Below are 18,246 nucleotides of genomic sequence, written 5' to 3' on the forward strand. Positions count from 1 at the left end.
TGTACACACACACACACACACACACACATTAATTTTCAATTCTAAAAATAACTTTATAATATCTCGAACTCCATCTTCAGTGTAACTTCTAAGTTGCGGATTCTATTTTTTTTTTTTTTTTCTGCTAAGGTACCAAAAAGCTGAAGTTTTATCTTTCCCATCTGTAAGTGTTACTTTATTCTTCACGACTTACCTCTTTTAAAGAATATTTCTCCCTAACTACTACTCAATGAATTTTCAATTTGAATTCTTCTGATGAATTTAACTATTAAGATAACATTATAAAACTTAATATTCCTTCTGTACATTGTGCTGGAATAAAAAGTGCCAAACCTTTTTGTCCCAAAGAATTAAAGGATATATTATGCCACTGATATATAAAGGAAAAAAGGACTTAATATAATAATTCTGTCTTCAAAATTTCTATGAAATAGTTCTTTTCTAGATAGATTAAGATAATCTTTTTGGAAAAATTTAATTTAAGCTCAATGCAGTTCAGTAATAATGTTCCTACTGTTTATTTTTTCTTAAAAAAAAATTCTGTTTTTAAAAAACGCTAGTATGAACAGTAAATTGAAACAGAGATATAGTATATGAGCGCTTGTATGAAATCTGATATGAATAAATAAAGCTACATTTCTGATATCTTAAATTTAGTTCATGCATATTTCTTTCTAATAAAGTAAAAAAATAAGTATTCTTAAATGGCAATAAAAAAAGTCATAAAATTATAAAAATTATATAAATGTTAAGTTCAAAATAAAAAGTTATAGTATTTAATAATAACCAAAAATTAAATGAATGTTTGGAAAGGGACAGGAAAACAAAGATTTATTGGTATTATAATACTAGTTTAAATGAAATGCAAGAAATAATGACAAAAAATGATAAAAGATACCTTAATAAAATTTTTGGGAAATATTGAAAAACATGAAAATTTAAAAATGTCACATTTCTTGTTTTTAATTTTGAAGAACTTGTGATCTATATTTTGTATTTTGTTCACATGTATACAGTTTCATTCCCGTCGTTTCCAGCAATCTGAGCTACAGTTCATTAAGTGCGGTTGGTTCTTACAAAACAACCTGTTTCCGCTCGCGTTACTAATTGATAAGTGGACTGCTCCCTCGTAAAAAAAGTAGCTTACAATCAATTATGGCAAAACAGGAGAAACCGAGCCAAAGAATCGGTTTTCCAATCAAACCTGCTACTATTATTGGCCAAATAATAGAAATTTTTTAAAAAAGTAACATATTTGGCGCAATATCGTTTGAATATCCAACTTGCCGCCAATCACTGCCATGCACCCGATTCACTTGTATATATATATAACTGGAATTTGATACATTCTTCTTTCCCTTATGTGAGTCAATATCTTGAAATAATATTCTTTTTGTAATTTTCGTGACTATAAGGTTTTTTTTATTATTTTTCTTTTTAATTTGCTGTGCTTAAGGGAATACGTTGATTAGGATTGCATTGCAAATTATTTGCTGGCACAGCAGTTCAGTACTATCCAAGATTTTAAGATTGCCTACCGCCTTTAACACATATATGGGAGACTGTGAAACTGGCTTATTAAAATCAATATACCTCCTAATTTAAAAAATAAATAATTAAAAAGGTGCAAAACAGCTTGAAATAGTAATATCTGGATTTTTATGTTCTCGTATATTAAGAGAAATCGTAGTTATCGTTAACCTCGAGATTTCCACGAATCTGGCTTTGCAGATCTGATCGAGTCCGAAAAGCAAATTTTTTGAATTATTTCTTATCTATCTCAGAACAGGATGACTCCAGAACACTTGAGCTAGATGGATTGAATTTGTGTATGGTGTATATAAATAATTAGTAGATTTCTGTTGAATGTTAGACGAAATCCATTTGCAGAAGTTCATCTATCTATCTGTTTGTGAGCAACTGAACACGATAACTACAACAAGAAAAGATCTGGATTGGTAAAATTTGGTACATAATTTTTGTATCTGAAGCAATAGCCTTTGTCAAATTTTGAACTAAATCCATCAAAGGGTTAACTGTCTGTTTCTTAATTCGCATGCATGTAAACATAGTGACTCAATAATGCAAAAATTTAGATGAATGAAATTTGGTTTGTGTATTATTATCAAAATTGTAGTACGGTGCCATTTTTTTTTTGTTTGAATCGATTTGGAAAAAAAAAAAAAAAAAAAAAAAAAAAACTTATTTGAATTTCTCCACCATGGAAGCATTAATAACTCACTCGGAAAAATCTGTGCGCAACTTGTGGCTTTACCCTGAGTTTATAATATTTATAAGAAGGGAAAGGAAAATAACATCTTTATTGGAGAGAACTAATGAAGTTTCGGAGCTGTTTTTATTTCGCAAAATGGATTTAGTTATTGGCACCCGTGTTGTTAAAAAAAATGAATTATGAAAGTGATGCATGACAGTCTAGGTTTGTTGTTAAGATTAATATATATCTATCGATTTTTTTAATATTAAAATGGCTAAAACTGCATTAGCCTATGCATGAATCTCTTAATTTCTTATGTGGTCATTGATCAATCCCAAGTGTTAATATTTTTATTTGGTGTGAAATTTATTCTTTTTTTGGTCAGATGCTATCCAAAGTAATTTTTGTGTGGTTAAATGGGAAAAAATGTCTGTAGATCGATTTAGCAGTAAGTCACAAATGCTATTTGATGAAACGGGTTTGAATTAGTGTCGTCAAACACTGATTTAATTACGACTAGCGGTTTTTCGACTTAGGTCGCTGAAAAGCTGGAAAGTCGGCTAAAGTAGCTAGTTTCTCCAAAACTTTATCGCATACTCTCTAACAAACTTGTCATGTTAGTGAACATCTTATATGGTATTGGCGTACAGTAGTTACGAAATGTTAGCTTCTGGTTGAAATTAAGCATTTTTACTGTATCTACCATTGTAATCCTTGGCGATGTATTTGTGAATTAATCCCTGCCATTCGTTAGTATTATCCAAAAATTGAATTTCTTTTAGAGCGTTTTTCTCAACCGACTTAAACAAATATTTGATAAAAAACTGAATGTATAGTCACAAAATCCCATATCAAATTTGATATATTTATCATTGCGTTTACTAATTTTTGAAAGTACAGACCGACAGACAGTCAACCCGTTGTTTTATTTAAATCAAAATTCGACAGATGTTTGCTTTATTGATATTAAATCTGCGTACAGAATTTTATTAATTAGCTCTCTCTGTTGTGTAATTCTCGTGTTAACTTATATTCGGATGGAAAGGATGGAACAGATTTTAGTCAAAAATTGATAGAAATCTGCAAATTTGTTGCTGTAAGGACCGTATACCAAATTTCATCCATATAGTTAAAATAGTTTTTGAGGATGAAGAGATTCAAAATCTCGAGTTCGAATTTTTTTACGATTACTAGACTTTACTAGACTTTATGCTATTTATACGGAGAGTTAAAAAGTTAGCTTAAACTGCCAAGTAAATAAATTTGCTGAAAATACAAATTCATTGAATTTTAAATAAAAAAGGTATTATTAACACTTTGCAAAATATAATTGGTTAGATTTCTATCAGATTCATTACATCTAATTAATTTATTACGGTATTTATGAACTCCAAGCTTAATTTAATTAAGTTATGTAGAGACATGGATGTTGTGAAGTCATGTATCATAATTTTATAAATAAATAGAAACATATACCTTTTTAAAAAAATTAACGAAATGAAAAAAAAAAAAAACATCTTAAAAGTAAATGTAATAGCATGTCGATTAAGATACAAACTGTAGTGGATTTTCAATTATTCTTTTGAGCTGAAGAGATGCAAGCAGTTCGAATGAAAAAAAAAATTATAGTAGGACGACATACAAATTTTATGATCAAATATTAGAAACTTGACTAAGTGTTGGTAGTATTTTATTTTCTTTATTTTATTGAGCTACTATTGCATTCATAAACCCTCAAGTGTTTAAAAAATAAGGATAATATATGTAGATGCCCTGCAATCAATGAGTCAAAATAAATAAATAAAAATATATATATTTCCCTTTAGTAGCTAAAATATGAAATTTATCGAAAATAAATGAACGGCGTGATGTTAAATTAAAAATATGTTGGAATATTTGCTTAATTCTTTAAAAAGGGGACTTAATGTTTCGTATACTGTCTAGTGCCGGAAATTTTCTAAATTCACCTCTGACTAAAAATGTGCTAAAACTAAATTGCAATTGCTTAGATCTAAAGTTCTCTAAATTGATATAGAAGAAGACCTGAATTGAAGACCCAGAGCAGTGCACTTCTGAAAACTTTATATTGTTTCTGGGTTTTAAATGGCTGCTGTGTTGTTGAAATGGATACTGAATTGACAATGCTGTAAAAATCAAAGAACTTGACCGACAATACATATTAAGCCCTGTTTTAAATTCTAGGAATCTATATTAAAGTTTATTTTCTTATTATTATTAATTTGGACCCGATATAATTTTGGAGTTGATATGAGAGGAAAATGTAGAAATGTATGTATTTAAAGGGATTTCTGTGTAAAAAAAAATAAATTATTTGATGCATGGTAGTTGGGAGTGCCTACCAACATGCTTGTGATCCATCGTGGTGTGTCAAAGTTAAGTTTATGTGGGAAATCATTATTGATTCTCGGCACGAATTAAACAGAAGCAGTAGACAGATCACTCACTCACTCTGTTTCTAAGAACCTGTTTTAAGATTTATAAAAAAATTTGTACTGTGTGTGTATTATGGCAATTGCGTCTATTATATTTGAGCATTCCATTCAACCAACAATGACAGTAAATAAATCAAAAACCATAAATTGTATACGTGTTAATTTCGCTATCATTCGGTGGATTTCTGTTTCATTATTTGTAGGCAATTAAGGTGAGGCTTTCGGGATGTTGAATATGTCAGGTAATTCCAAATTTAGTTAAGACTACTATAGTGTTTATGTCTTTATTTAAATCTCTTGTTTATTTTTTTTTGTTCATGCTAATGAACGGTGCAATGTCGCTGCAAATACAATTGTAGAGTTTATAAGTATGTGAAATCAATAATATTAAAATGACTTTCAGGGTAAAATAAAAGGTATAGGTAAGACAGTAACGTTGAAAAAACTTATGTGTTGAAGAAAACTTTGAAGTTCATTTGGCAAAGTACGCCACAATTATGGACGTGATTGGGTAATGTTGTTGATTAATAGTTATCTATATCTATACTTATAATGAAGCTCAATGTGCGTGTGTGTGTGTGTTGGCGCTCTACAGGCCAGACCATTCAACCTACAGCTACCAAATTTGCACGTGTATACCTTGGAGGCCGGGAATGTGCACCTGGGGGTTATTTTTTCGAATTTTTAATTAGAATTAAAAAAAAAAATAGGTGAAATTTTGGCGTGTTTCTGCTATAACTAACGAAAATATTACCGCACAAAAAAGATTTTTACATGAAGTTAAAGATCGAAAATTTATCTTTTAAATGATACCAATGTTTTAACCTTAAAATTAAATTTCTATTTTTAATGAATTTTTAAATAAATATTTTAACTATATTTTTCAACAATTTTTTTCGTACAAAATAAAGATAAAATGTAAGCCGCACGAACACGTTTCGCATTCATGGGAAAAAATTAGCTTTTTTCAAAGTGTTGCCATCACATTGATTAAAGCTTCAATTAAAAATAAGTTAAATCTTTTTGGAAATGAAATCTGCAAAAATATGATTTTCGTCACATGTCTGTAGGAAATGAAACAAATATGAAATATTATTTTTTTCTAAAAAATAAATTCAAGAAAAATTATTTTATGATCTTTTACACTATCTGTATTATTAATCCAATAAATCAGTTTTATTTTAAGGCAAGTTTTGTTTAATATGAACAGGATATCCATTCAAATCAGGGGCACACTGCTAATTTGTAAACCTTTAGTAATAGACACAGATCTGCTAAAATGGTCTAAATGGAAAATGATTATATTTTATGTAACTTGATCCAATAAATACTCTAATATATAACGAATTTTTGATTTTACATAAAGCTTTTGTTGTGGAAATCACGTTTAACAAAATGTTCTTGAAACACTAATATTTTAAATAAAGAATTAATTTCCAATCAACAAAATCAATCACTTAAACTGACTGATTTATAAAAATTTGAATATCACTATTCAAAAAAAAAAAAAAAAAAAAAAAAAAAAAGGATAATTTTAGATTTTCCATCGATCATTTTAAAGAAAATACGCCAATCAGAGCGCAGGTTTCTCAAGATTAATTAGCCTAAGATTATGAAAATTTTGAGTTTTTCTAAATTTTTAACATTCAAAACTTCATAAATCAGTCTTAGTTGATCTTGGAAAATAGAAACATTCATTCATTTATATAAAATTTGGTGTGTCCAGAATATTTCTCAGAATCTGATACCTTACTGCATTAAATTTAGACTTCATAATTTTTGAAATATATTTATAGGTCGGAACAAAATATTATTATTGATTTCCTTTTAATCCTTTTGAAAGCAAAAATAAAAACAGAATTTTATGCTGAATCTGAGAAATTTTTGTTGAATTATTGTTTGAGATATTACATAAATTATGAAAAATATTTTGTAGTTCACATAAGACTTAAATACCGAGCGATTCTGTTTGCAATACTCATATTCAATAATAATATTGATAAATAAATAACAATAAAGATGATAAATAAAATAAAACGCTTGGTTTTATTAAAAAATATCTTTATATTAATTGCAATTTCATCATTTCCACTTTCAATTAAAGTTGAAGTTTTACCGGAAATGACAACACATTAGCAAAATATATATAGTAAATTGAACGAAACGATCTAAACAACAGTATAAGTTTGGTATGACTATCAAAATTTGAAGATTAAAAATGTTTTGTTTGAGAATCTATTAAGAGACCAGTTACTTAAAATATTTAATTGAAAATTGTAGCGAGCGGTAATACTGGCGAACCGGCTGGTCGCCAAAGACGGCTAATTTATTAATAAAAACAGGGAGATAAAGAAAAATAATAAATAAAATAATATATTGTGCACTTAATCTTGTGGTTTTATTCTTCTTTGGGTGACTCATCATCATTCGTATTGTCTATATATAGAAATAGCTGTGAAGAAGAATTTTTCACGTTAACATTCTAGAGATTTATTAAGGGCACCTTTTCAACCCAGAATGTAGAATCTAAAATCAGGACTGTCTGATATAACCTTGGATTATGGTCATGCTATATATATCGCACATGTTGGGGTGAAGAATTAATTATTATAATTTTAAATAATCTTGTATTTATTATAATTTTTTAAATCTTGCAAAATCTACATAAAAACAGTCTTTAAGAAATTACCCAAATCCCATATCTAGGCATGATATAGTTCGGTCTCGTTGCAAATGTGCTGTGATTAAATCTTGCAGGAATTAACTGAAATCCGTACTGTATTTGCCACTAGTAATATGATCAAAGACTTGTATAATTTTGATGTCCTTCGACTGTGGCAGAGCGGAGATAATTACTATCTGAGGTATAATAATTATTAATTTTGTCCCGAGCCTTTATCAGTGGCTTAGCAAATATAAATGATGTCTTGGACACGGGCTAAATTTGAAGATTCGACTTTAAAGAACCGACATAAGCGCACTAACATGTGGTTACAATGCACACAAATAAACTTTCTATTTTATTTAAATTTCATGTATAATAAACTTTCTTTAATTAAAAAACTCCCACTCATCCGATGCATTTTCTAGAACATGATACATAGAACATTCGGATTGCTGAAATTTAAATAAGTTTGTTTTATTACACGTCATATTGCACTTTGGACCTGTTCTCTTTTAGCTTATTATTTTTTCAGGGTGGGAAAGGGAGTGGTGTTTATTTTTTGGCATCGATCCACTGAAACGTTTTGACTTTGTGCTTCTTAATGTATTCTTATGGATATTTTTTCATACGTAAGCATTTTGTGGTTAATTTATTATGCTCTGTAAAAACTCTATATAATTCAGCTCACTTTATGAAAAAATTGTTCCTGTACTTACTACGTCAGTCTCATATTTGCATATTCATTTTGTCCCTCTACCATCTTTCGTGTTTTCATTCGAGTTCTTCAGATTTGTTATTCAGTAAAATACTATAAAATACTACGTTTCGATTTTTTTAAAAATTTTATAATGGATGCATTAGTTGAACCCACATGATGTTAATGCAAAAACGAAAGTAAGATTTGTTACTTATTTTCTAACGTGTGCTTAGTTAAATCTCAATTCGTTTTTATTACTCTCTGCTTAGCTTATTTTGAATTAAAAATTTTTCGAGTTAGTTTGAGAAAAGGTTGCTAATTTCGTCATTATTAGAATTTTATGACATTTTTAAAAACTAGGGCCATATTGATATCTGTATGAGCTGTTAGGTAACGTAAATTTCACGCCCCCTTTTTGTCCACGACATGCGTAAAAGATATTTGTTGGTTTTAACTTGTTTCCTTTGTAATTAATTTTTAAATAACCGATATTCCGACAAAATATAATAAGAAAAACATTAAAGAAAGTTATTTTCGGTATAGTAAACATAAAGAAAATTAAATTCAAAAGTAAATTATTACATATATATATACAGTACTGTGCAAATTAATTGGGACAAACACAAAATTTTTCACAAATGTTGTTTAATTAGTATAGGTTAACTTACATGCACGGTATAGCAATCTAATACAAAATAGGTCCTCCTCTAGCTTGAATGAGATCCTGTACACAGTTTGGCATGGATTCCACTAAATTAGAACATTTTTGATCTCGTCATCACGAAACCAAACTTTTATAGCATCCTCAATCATTGCTTTCTTTGTTGAGCTGTCCATTTTACTCGCAGTCTCTTTCCAATGCTCCCCTAATTTTTGCTGGGATTTACATCAGGAGAATTACCAGGCCACTCCAAAACCATTATTTTCTGTTTTTGAAAAAAATTCGTTGTTAGCTTAGAAGGATGGCATGGAGCAAGATCTTATTGAAAGCAACCAACACCACCAGCGAACGTTTTCATCATAGGCACAATTTTACTTTCTATTATAGAAATGTATTGTTTATAGTTCATCATCCTTTCAACTGGTACTAAGCTGCCAGGTCCTCCAAAAGTAAAATAACCACAAAACATCTGTTTCTGAGGGTGCTTAATTGTTTGAATAAGATGTTGTTCCCTAATGGGTTCTCCACTGTTTCGCCTGACAAATCTTGGTCGAAACCCTTGCACAAGAAAATGTGTTTCGTCGCTGAATACAACCTTCTTCCAATCTTGTGCGGTCCAGGATTGATATTTCCTGTCCCAATCCAAATGTTTTTTCTTCATTGCAGGTGTTAATAACTGTTTTTCGATTGATTTTCTTGCAAATCTCCCAGCTTCACTAAGCCTTCGTCGAGCTGTCGATGAATCCACGCTCACATCAGTAGCTAATAATTCTCTATGAATATCTCTACCTGTTTCGTAAGGATGCATTGTACTATTTCGTACAAGAAATTTGTGTGTTCGAAGTGTGGTCTTGCGTTTGCGTCCAAATTTACTCTTTCATTTTGGAGACACTGTCCCAAAATTCTTTTGCTGATTAATAATCCTAGAAACACTGGATTTTCCAACTCCAATTACTGCAGCAATATCCCTCACAGTCATAGAAGTATGCTGACTAAGGGTAAAAGTTTTAGGTCCTTTTCCTGGGAGTGATATCCATTTTTTTTAATACACATCAGAAGGAGACAATTCACACAAGCGACCACTTTTTACATCAACTGAAGGGAAAAATTTTCTACATGTCATGATCACGTGGTCAAAACGGTTTAGACTAGTCAAGGGCAGTCACGCGTTCTAAGAAAATGCAGTTGAAAACGGTTTGAGGCAGAAAATCACCGAGAAAGGAACAATTTTCTTAAAAAATCTGTTTGTCCCAATTAATTTGCACAGTACTGTATATGTAAAACACAATCTAAATACAAAATTTGCCCCTCTCAGTCAGCAGTTATGAATTATATTAGATCATGCTGTTCTGCGTAGATGAATTTGAAAGCATTCGAAAAATTCGACGAGTGATGCTCAGAAGGATATTTTACATATATTTGAATAAGATCGAATGCATGGTTCACAAGTTGAATAAGGACGAATATATGTCTCTCTGAAAGAAATTGATTGCATAAATTTAAATTACCTGAAAATAATGACATTGTTTTCAATGTAATTCAAATTGTAACTCGAGTAATCCCTCGAGGGGTTATTACCCTCAATAAGCCCTCGAGGTTTCGGGTAGAAGGGGAGGATTTGCGAAACTCCTTAAGCAGCTGCTCCTTTGTTCTCTGGAAATCCGGTCTAGCCCAGATCGTATGCTAACTTAAGAAAGAAGTTAAACTATATGTTTAAGTAAATACACGTTCCAGATTAGTTGTTTCAATCCTAAAGTGCGACTGTTTCTCCGTATAAAAAATGTGCGGCAAATTGCCCCGAATGTAAATTAAATAATTTTCATTACTAATAAGTAAATTGTTTATATTAAAAGAGATGAATCAAATTTAATTTCAAAAATGAATGAAAGCAATTTTTACTATTATTAAAAGGCAATTTTTTTGTGTGTTGTCAGTCTGCAGGCCGGACCGTTTGATTTATAGTTACCAAATTTGGCATATGTATACTTGGGAAGGTGAAAATGTTTACTTCGGACCATTTTTTTTTTTTTTGAAATTTTTATTAATTAAAAATTTATCGAGAGTTTTAAATTTTCTTACGATATTTTCCGAAATTATTATGTTACGAAAGTAAGACTTGCAAACTTTCAAAATTTAAAAATTTGTCTCTTTAATGATATTAATTTTAATAGCCGTGCAAAATTTTCCTTAATTTTGGTAATTGTTAAAAATATTTTTTTATCGTTTAAATATTAAAAATATTTTTTTATCATTCAAATATTAAAAATTATTTTTTATCATTCATAGGTGTCGTTTTAGTAAATAAACAAACCAACAAGCTAAATTCTAAAAGTATGTCTTCCGTACTCGGAGAGCTCTGGAACGAAAAGATTAATTAAAATCTCAAGGTAGAATTTATTGAGGATTGCAATACTTCGTGCTCAAGGAAAAGAAAAAAAAGAAAAAAAGAATTTTGTATTACTTCAAAGCATATTATTATTAATAATAATTTAAAAAGTGGTTTAACGCAATTTTTTGTGCCGTTATATACTCCAAAGTTTTTTTAAATAAAACGATAGAAGTTGAATCAATTTTAATATAAATAATCGAATTAAAATTTTGAAAATACTTCTCTTTGTAAGCACCTACTACCTAAGAAATAATTGCGTCACAAATTTGGTAGCTCTTAGTATAATGGTCTAACTTGTTGACAGTTATAAATGTTTTATTCATCATATAAACAGCACAATGCTGTTTACAGATTATAAGCACACTTGTAGACACACACACTCACAAATGTATGAAGAATCTTTTTGGAAAAATACAATATTTTTATTACAACTCTCCGCGGTGAAGTCTATACTGCTTCATACAGATACGATGAATTTTAATTGTCATGAGCATATTAATGATTTTTTATTCCCTTATCGGTAATCGATATCTTAGCAAAAGCTAATAGCTTCCAGGATATGTCGTCCCCCCCCCTTCCCCGTTTCTTATATGCATTTAACTTTAAAAGCAGTACATTTTCTTTGGGCGTTATTTTTTTTTCTTCGGCGCTTCTAAAATAGATTTCTTGGACATCTCTTATCTCCCCCCCCCCTTTCAATACGGAAATGTTTATAAAAAAAATCTGTTATTCCGCTTCTTCTGTTTCATTTCATTTAGAGTACTGTCTGCAAAGGCAGAAGATTTATCTCGTGGTCATGAAATCAATAAATTCGCTTCTTAATTAAATTAGAGAAAAAAATAATTGTTTTTGAATAATTTTAATATAGTACTATCTCTATGTGAAATACAAATTCACATTAAATTCTTGTGCAAAATAAAATTATTAAAAATAAATACACTGTTAAGTGAAAGAAAATATTCCTTTAAAAAATAAATACAGTCAGTTGAAATAAAGTTTCTGATTTCTCGAAAAAACGAAGAATAATATTGAATTAAATTCAGAGCAATAATTAACAGTGAAAACAACAATGTTATAATTTTTTTATAACGAATCAATCGTTCTGCAGCTTTTAAGCTGTTCGCATTCTTTCAGCATTACTTTGTACATGAATGCTTTTAAATCTGTGACTCTTGTTTCTTAAAAAAAAAAAAAAAAAAAAAAATGTATAAGCAAATCTAGAGTCTATGAACATATGTCTTAACACGAAATATCTGAAATCTTCACCTTGCCGATTTCAAATAGAAATAAAGACATTACGGGAAACTTATTTGTCGTCACTTGAACAGCCGTCGATAGCTCAGTTGGCAGAGCGGTGGACTGTAGGTGATAAAATCAGATATCCATAGGTCGCTGGTTCGACTCCGGCTCGACGGATGTTTCATTTTTTTTTTCCCCGCCTCATCCAATTATAGGCTCTTCATGAATTAGTTCTTCCAAACAAGGAAGAGAAAAAGAAATCCACTTTAAAATTAATTAATTGCCATTCTACGAAACTTGTTCAAAAGATAGAAAATTGATAAAATGCAGAGTAACTAACTGCATTTATTAAGTAATATTTGAAATTTTAACATATAAATCATTTTAATTCTGTTTAATATATCGTATGGCATATAACTCTTACAAAAACTGAAATCAAAATAAATAAGCTAAAAAAAGGAGATTGGATATGTATGATGATATATATGTAGTCATATTAATAATAAAGGCGTAAGCAATCTTTTTTTAAAAAGAGAAATATAATGAAAAAAAAAAGAGAATTAATTAAAAAAATGTTTTCTAAATATGAGACCTAATATTTAAAAGATGAAGATTTAAGATATATGCTTTTTTGCTTAAATATTTGTATTGTAGATATAATTATAATAAATAAGATAATTCAATAATGATGTGAATGCTTATAGCTACATGAACACTTTTATACTTGCCTGTCTTAATAAAGTAAATCAGAATTTAGACATCTCGTTTGCTGGAATTTTAGGGCAAGATTAAGCACTTCTCAATAACTCTTCTTAGAAAGATAAAATAGAAAGTGTGTATAAATCTGTCACTATATCTTAATGCATTTATTGAACGTAAAATAATTATCTTTATTGCAGTTCTTTGTATCTTTTTGTTTTTAGTGAAATTCGGTAGAAAATATTCAAATTTTAATTTTTTTTTGGTAATTGTGTTAGTATGGACTATCTATCCGTTTGATTTTCGATTTTGATTAAATTGACAATAATACTTACAATTTTTTCTCGAGATGAAATGTAAATAGAAGAAATTCTTCAATGTTTTCATGCATTATAATGCATCTTAAAAATACATTGTTATTTCTTCGGTTCCCTCATCCCTGTACAGTGTCTTCGTCAAGCGAAATATCTTCAAATCTTTAAACCATCAATTGCTATGTAATTAAATTTATATTTGCAGTTATATTTGCTCTCAAATTTTCCAACCATATTCATCTGGTATAATCCATAAAAGAATCTATCACTTGGATAATTCTGTTGTTGAAAAAAAAATCTTAAATCTTTATAGGAATTGAATGTTAAAAACTATAGATTTTAATATTATGATTTATGATATTTAAAAAAACATTTCAAGCTTTTGAAATATGGAGAATTATTGTAAGTTTTACCTAGGGAGGAACTTTTAAGAAGATCAAAAACGAAATTTTTGACTTTTATTTCTTTTTTCAAGACATTCGATAGATGGCAGCAGGATCAGTTGGAAACGGTGCTTTCGAAGAAAAAATTTCGAGCAGTAGCATTTTTTATATATATAAAAAAAAAAGCTTTTTTAAGAACAACTGTTTTACATGCTATTGATTTTATGTTATTTTTTCATTTTAGATAATTTTTATTACTCTACGGTTGTTATTTCATATTTCTTATTTTTTATTAATTTCTTTGAAGATTAAACGCTATTTGAGGAAGCTGCAGCGATGTTAGAATCGCAATGACTGAAAATATAAATTTTTTATTTTATGAAGTAGTTTCTAGAAACACCATACATGAAATTTCAATAATTTGTAATAATTTTAGACTGAAAAACTTTTTCTTTAAAGAAAATTTGTTTAAATATTGAAATAATTTATTTTAATTGTATTATTTTAGATGAGTTTTGTTAGATATAGATTATTCTTTGAAAATAATCTGTGGTTATTTGCAGACTATAAAATTAATTTTTTGAAATACTTTTTTTTTAACAACTGCCTAATTTCTTAACAGACTTGGCCCAATTTATTGACTTACAAAATATCCAATTTATTATTTTACTGAATGTCTTGTTTATTATTTTGCTGTATGATAAAGAGGAATTTTATTTTTTTACAGACTGAATTGGTAGTTCTTTAAACAATTGAAAAATATTTAGAATTTAACAGATTGACCGAAAAGTTATTGATTGAATAATCTGAACTTATATTCGAATTATTAAATAATGGAAATAGTTAAAATTTGCAATTTTGTTCGGTTTGAACCAAGAGAAAAAAAACTACACCTATCGAATTGAATTGCGAAGTCATTTTGTTTAACTCTGCTGAGAATAGTCTCAAAAGAACATTTCATACTTTTTTTTAATTATGAAATAATTTCAATTCACATTTGTATTTTTACTGTCTTTGCAATAAAAGACTAAAACGGGACTCTGCTAGTTAGTTTCATTCTGTTATATCTGGAGACTTACGTTGCTGGCCTCAAATCAAAAATAATTAAAAATTTGCTATCTGTGTTCCAGTCAATTGGATTCAAAGATCAGTGTTCTAATATAGCTAGTAGTTTTTTTTTGTGTCTAGGAAGTGAATAATTTGACATAATAAGATTTCCGGCAAATGCTTAAAGGGCGAAAATAAAATTCATAACTATTACTAATGATAGAAATTTTAATCACTCTTTATAGTAATACTTAATTGATTTTAAAGGACTTTATAATTATGTTTGTTTATTAATATTCATGCATATTTTCAATCCTGGTGGATAAGATGGTTATGGTGTCAATGTAGCTGTGCAATTATAACATTTTTCTATTCATCTAAAAACATGGATCCCTTACATTTTCTCATCCTGTCATTCTTATTGGCCTATAATATCTAAGCATTTAAAAAGTAATCTCAAACTTTTTATTATTTGATTTTATTGTCAAGAGAATGGGGGAGGGGGAGAGGACAGACACTAGGTATCTAATAATTCAGAAAACGTACGAGTTCCCAACTGCAGGATAATGGTTATTTAGTACAACATGATGATCAGCCAAGAAATTAGAATGATCAAGAAATCGTGGGTGGTCGGGAAAAATAAGGAAAATTTATTCTAAATCCGGATTTTTTTCCCCCTTGTTTTATGTTGACTTGACAGTTAATTGGCCTTTTTTTTCCCCAATGAAAATCAGTCATTACAGTCAAGAAAGAATGCAATCTGCTCTTCTATGCATGGATGTTTAGATATAAATCTCTGTGGGACAGGAATTTTAGCTATGTTAGTGTCATATTTGAGAGTTTCCATCAATTAGCTGTGTCAAATTGTGCTGGTTGTTTTGATTCAATGAATCAGTTAATTGCTTGCCTTACCTACATATTGTATATGTTATCTATGTAACAATTTTTTTTTCTTAACATATCTCTTGCTGAGTATTCCAATGGTATTATGAGTTGTTACCTCATCGTTTTTAATTCGAGTCGCGATGTGGGTAGACAAAACAATTTTAGACCTAAAAAAGTTATTTTTAACGTTCGAAACTGCAATGGAAGTAAATGATTAATTACCATGCCTAATTTATTGCATATATTTATACATATGATATTTTTCCTAAAAATTTGCATTCGCTTTTTTTTTTTTTCAAAATGTCAAGTTGATATAATTAGAGTAAATAGATTTTCTTCTGCTTTTTATGGAAAAAGCGTAACTACAGCGAAATGTCCTTTAGTGAGGATTTTCACCTTTTTCTTCTTAATTGCACTCTTTTATTCAAAAGAAAAATATATATTGATAATTTTTATTACTTTTTATGTATTTATTATTGCTTCGAACGTCGAGTTAATAATGGATACCACATGTTACAAAAATTGAAACAGGAATTTTGTGTTATTGATATATAAAGTTATTTTAAACTAGATGTAAAATATTGGACCAGTATTATAATCCAGAACTATCTTCTTGCATATAAATAGTATAACGCCAGAATTAATATATATTTCATTTCTTGGAGAGAGTTTTATAAGCATTTTATGCATGCTTTTTTTCTGTGGTTTTTGGAAAGCATTATGAATAGTGATTTTTTTTTTAAACGTTATTCCCAATATTTGCTTTTAAACCCGTTTTTATTATATATATAATATTAGATATAATTTTTCTTGATTTAAAAATAATAGTATACATATAAAATTTAAACGTAATTTGTTCATTGGTATATATTTTTCCTGTAATTTTCTCAAGAAAAAGAGGGAGACATATATAGAGAGAAGGAAAGAAGTATTAATGTATGAGAAAGATTAAAAAGTTAGCACTTGTAAAACATTTTTCTTACTTCACAACAAAGAAAAAGCATGTATTGATGAGGATCTATTTTCTATGTTATGTTATACATGTTATACACATTTCTGTGTTTTTTCTGTAAAGGTTCAGTATTCTGCTTAAGCCATGTGCAGACGATTTTTTTTTTCTTTCTGTGAGTGGCGGGCTTAAAAGTTGAAGCAATTTTTTTCCTCCGAATAGTTTTATTTTGATACAATACCCTTTTTAGTTTAAAGGGGCATGTTCTTATTTTTAATATTTTCTTTCTGCTGTTTTTCATTTTGTGTCTGCAAATAATTCTTTTTTCTGCTCAGTTTGATTTGGGTGTTGGCAAATAACGCAACTCCAAGAGACCCTACGAGATGGAAATAAATTATTTCATTCTTAAATATGCAGCCATTGTGCATGTAATTTTGTATGAAAGTCTTCGAAAGAACTTCAACAAACTTTTCTAAGATGTGATTGACAGACTTAATGCTTGCTCATCAATATATATAAAATAATCGATATATATATAAAAGTTACAGAAGCGCAATCTTCTGTAAGTTTTTTATATATTGGTTATGGTATTTTTAAGAAATAGGGAAATATTTTTAAAAAATGTAGCTAAACTGAAATCTAATAATTGAAAATGACTTTTTTTAGTTTATTTTCCGAAAAATAAATTTTGTTTATCCTACATTGTCTTTTATTAAAGAGTGTAACTATTTTTTTACATACTATCAATAGCGTTCTGTGCAATAAATAGTAGGGATAAAATGAAGCAAAACCATTCAGAAGATTTTAGATACATCCGCAAAAAAGCCAAGGAAATTTTTTTTTATAAAACCTGGAAATATCGGGGCTGAAAACTCAGAAAATCAAATAGCAAAAATGATGGCCACTTTGTGCAAATATGCCTCTTATGATAAATGTTTATTAATAACAATTTTTTTACGGATAAAGCAGATGGTTAAATTATTTTATTATTATTACTAATGATTAATATGCCTCCTACGATGTATGTTTACTAACAGCCTAAAAAGGAGTATTTTTTTTTACGGACGAAGCAGATGATTAAAATTTTGTGAAACATCTACATCTGGCAGAGAGTCCTTGATAGGTGACAGCTGGTCTGGATGTCCATCCATTCCGGGAACACCCTGAGACTTATTTCCGAGAATGTCCTCCGCAGGAATGTATCATTTTTCTCGGGTGTGACCTGATGGATGAGTCCCGACTTCCTTCTCGGAGAGAGGGAAGAACACATGGAAAAGAGGAAATAATGTTACATGCAAATTCTCGCACTTTTCACAAATTAATATGATTTACCACTGTTAAGAGTTAGTCAAAAATATCTCGCTAACGCTCGTTGTGGAGAACATAACACATTAAAATTACTTATATTTGCTCAAATTGGTGATAAAAAAGGTGGAAGAAAAATGTAAAGTTTATCAGAAAATTGATCGAATATTTTTATATGTATTTATTTTAGAATTCATACTGTTTAATTTTTTTTAAATGTTTCGAGTAATTCTTAATGTTGTTCGTTGTTGTAGAACTACTGCTTGTTGCCTTCATCAAAAAGATTTTATACTATTCGTAATATAGGTTAATTGTGTAAAAAATTTATCATGAGAATGTTTAAAG

The 18,246-nt window shown here is 28.9% G+C and overlaps 1 non-coding gene across 1 annotated transcript; it reads left to right on the forward strand.

Annotated features, from left to right (window-relative positions):
- The first annotated feature begins 12,408 nt into the window (after positions 1 to 12,408).
- On the forward strand, positions 12,409 to 12,496 carry Trnay-gua (transfer RNA tyrosine (anticodon GUA)). Its single transcript is given in 2 exon segments — positions 12,409 to 12,445; positions 12,461 to 12,496. It is a non-coding gene; the product is annotated as a tRNA-Tyr (tRNA).
- The last annotated feature ends 5,750 nt before the right edge of the window (positions 12,497 to 18,246 follow it).

This window comes from Argiope bruennichi, chromosome 1 (assembly GCF_947563725.1).
Source record: "Argiope bruennichi chromosome 1, qqArgBrue1.1, whole genome shotgun sequence".
In the NCBI taxonomy this organism is placed as follows: Eukaryota; Metazoa; Arthropoda; class Arachnida; order Araneae; family Araneidae; genus Argiope; species Argiope bruennichi.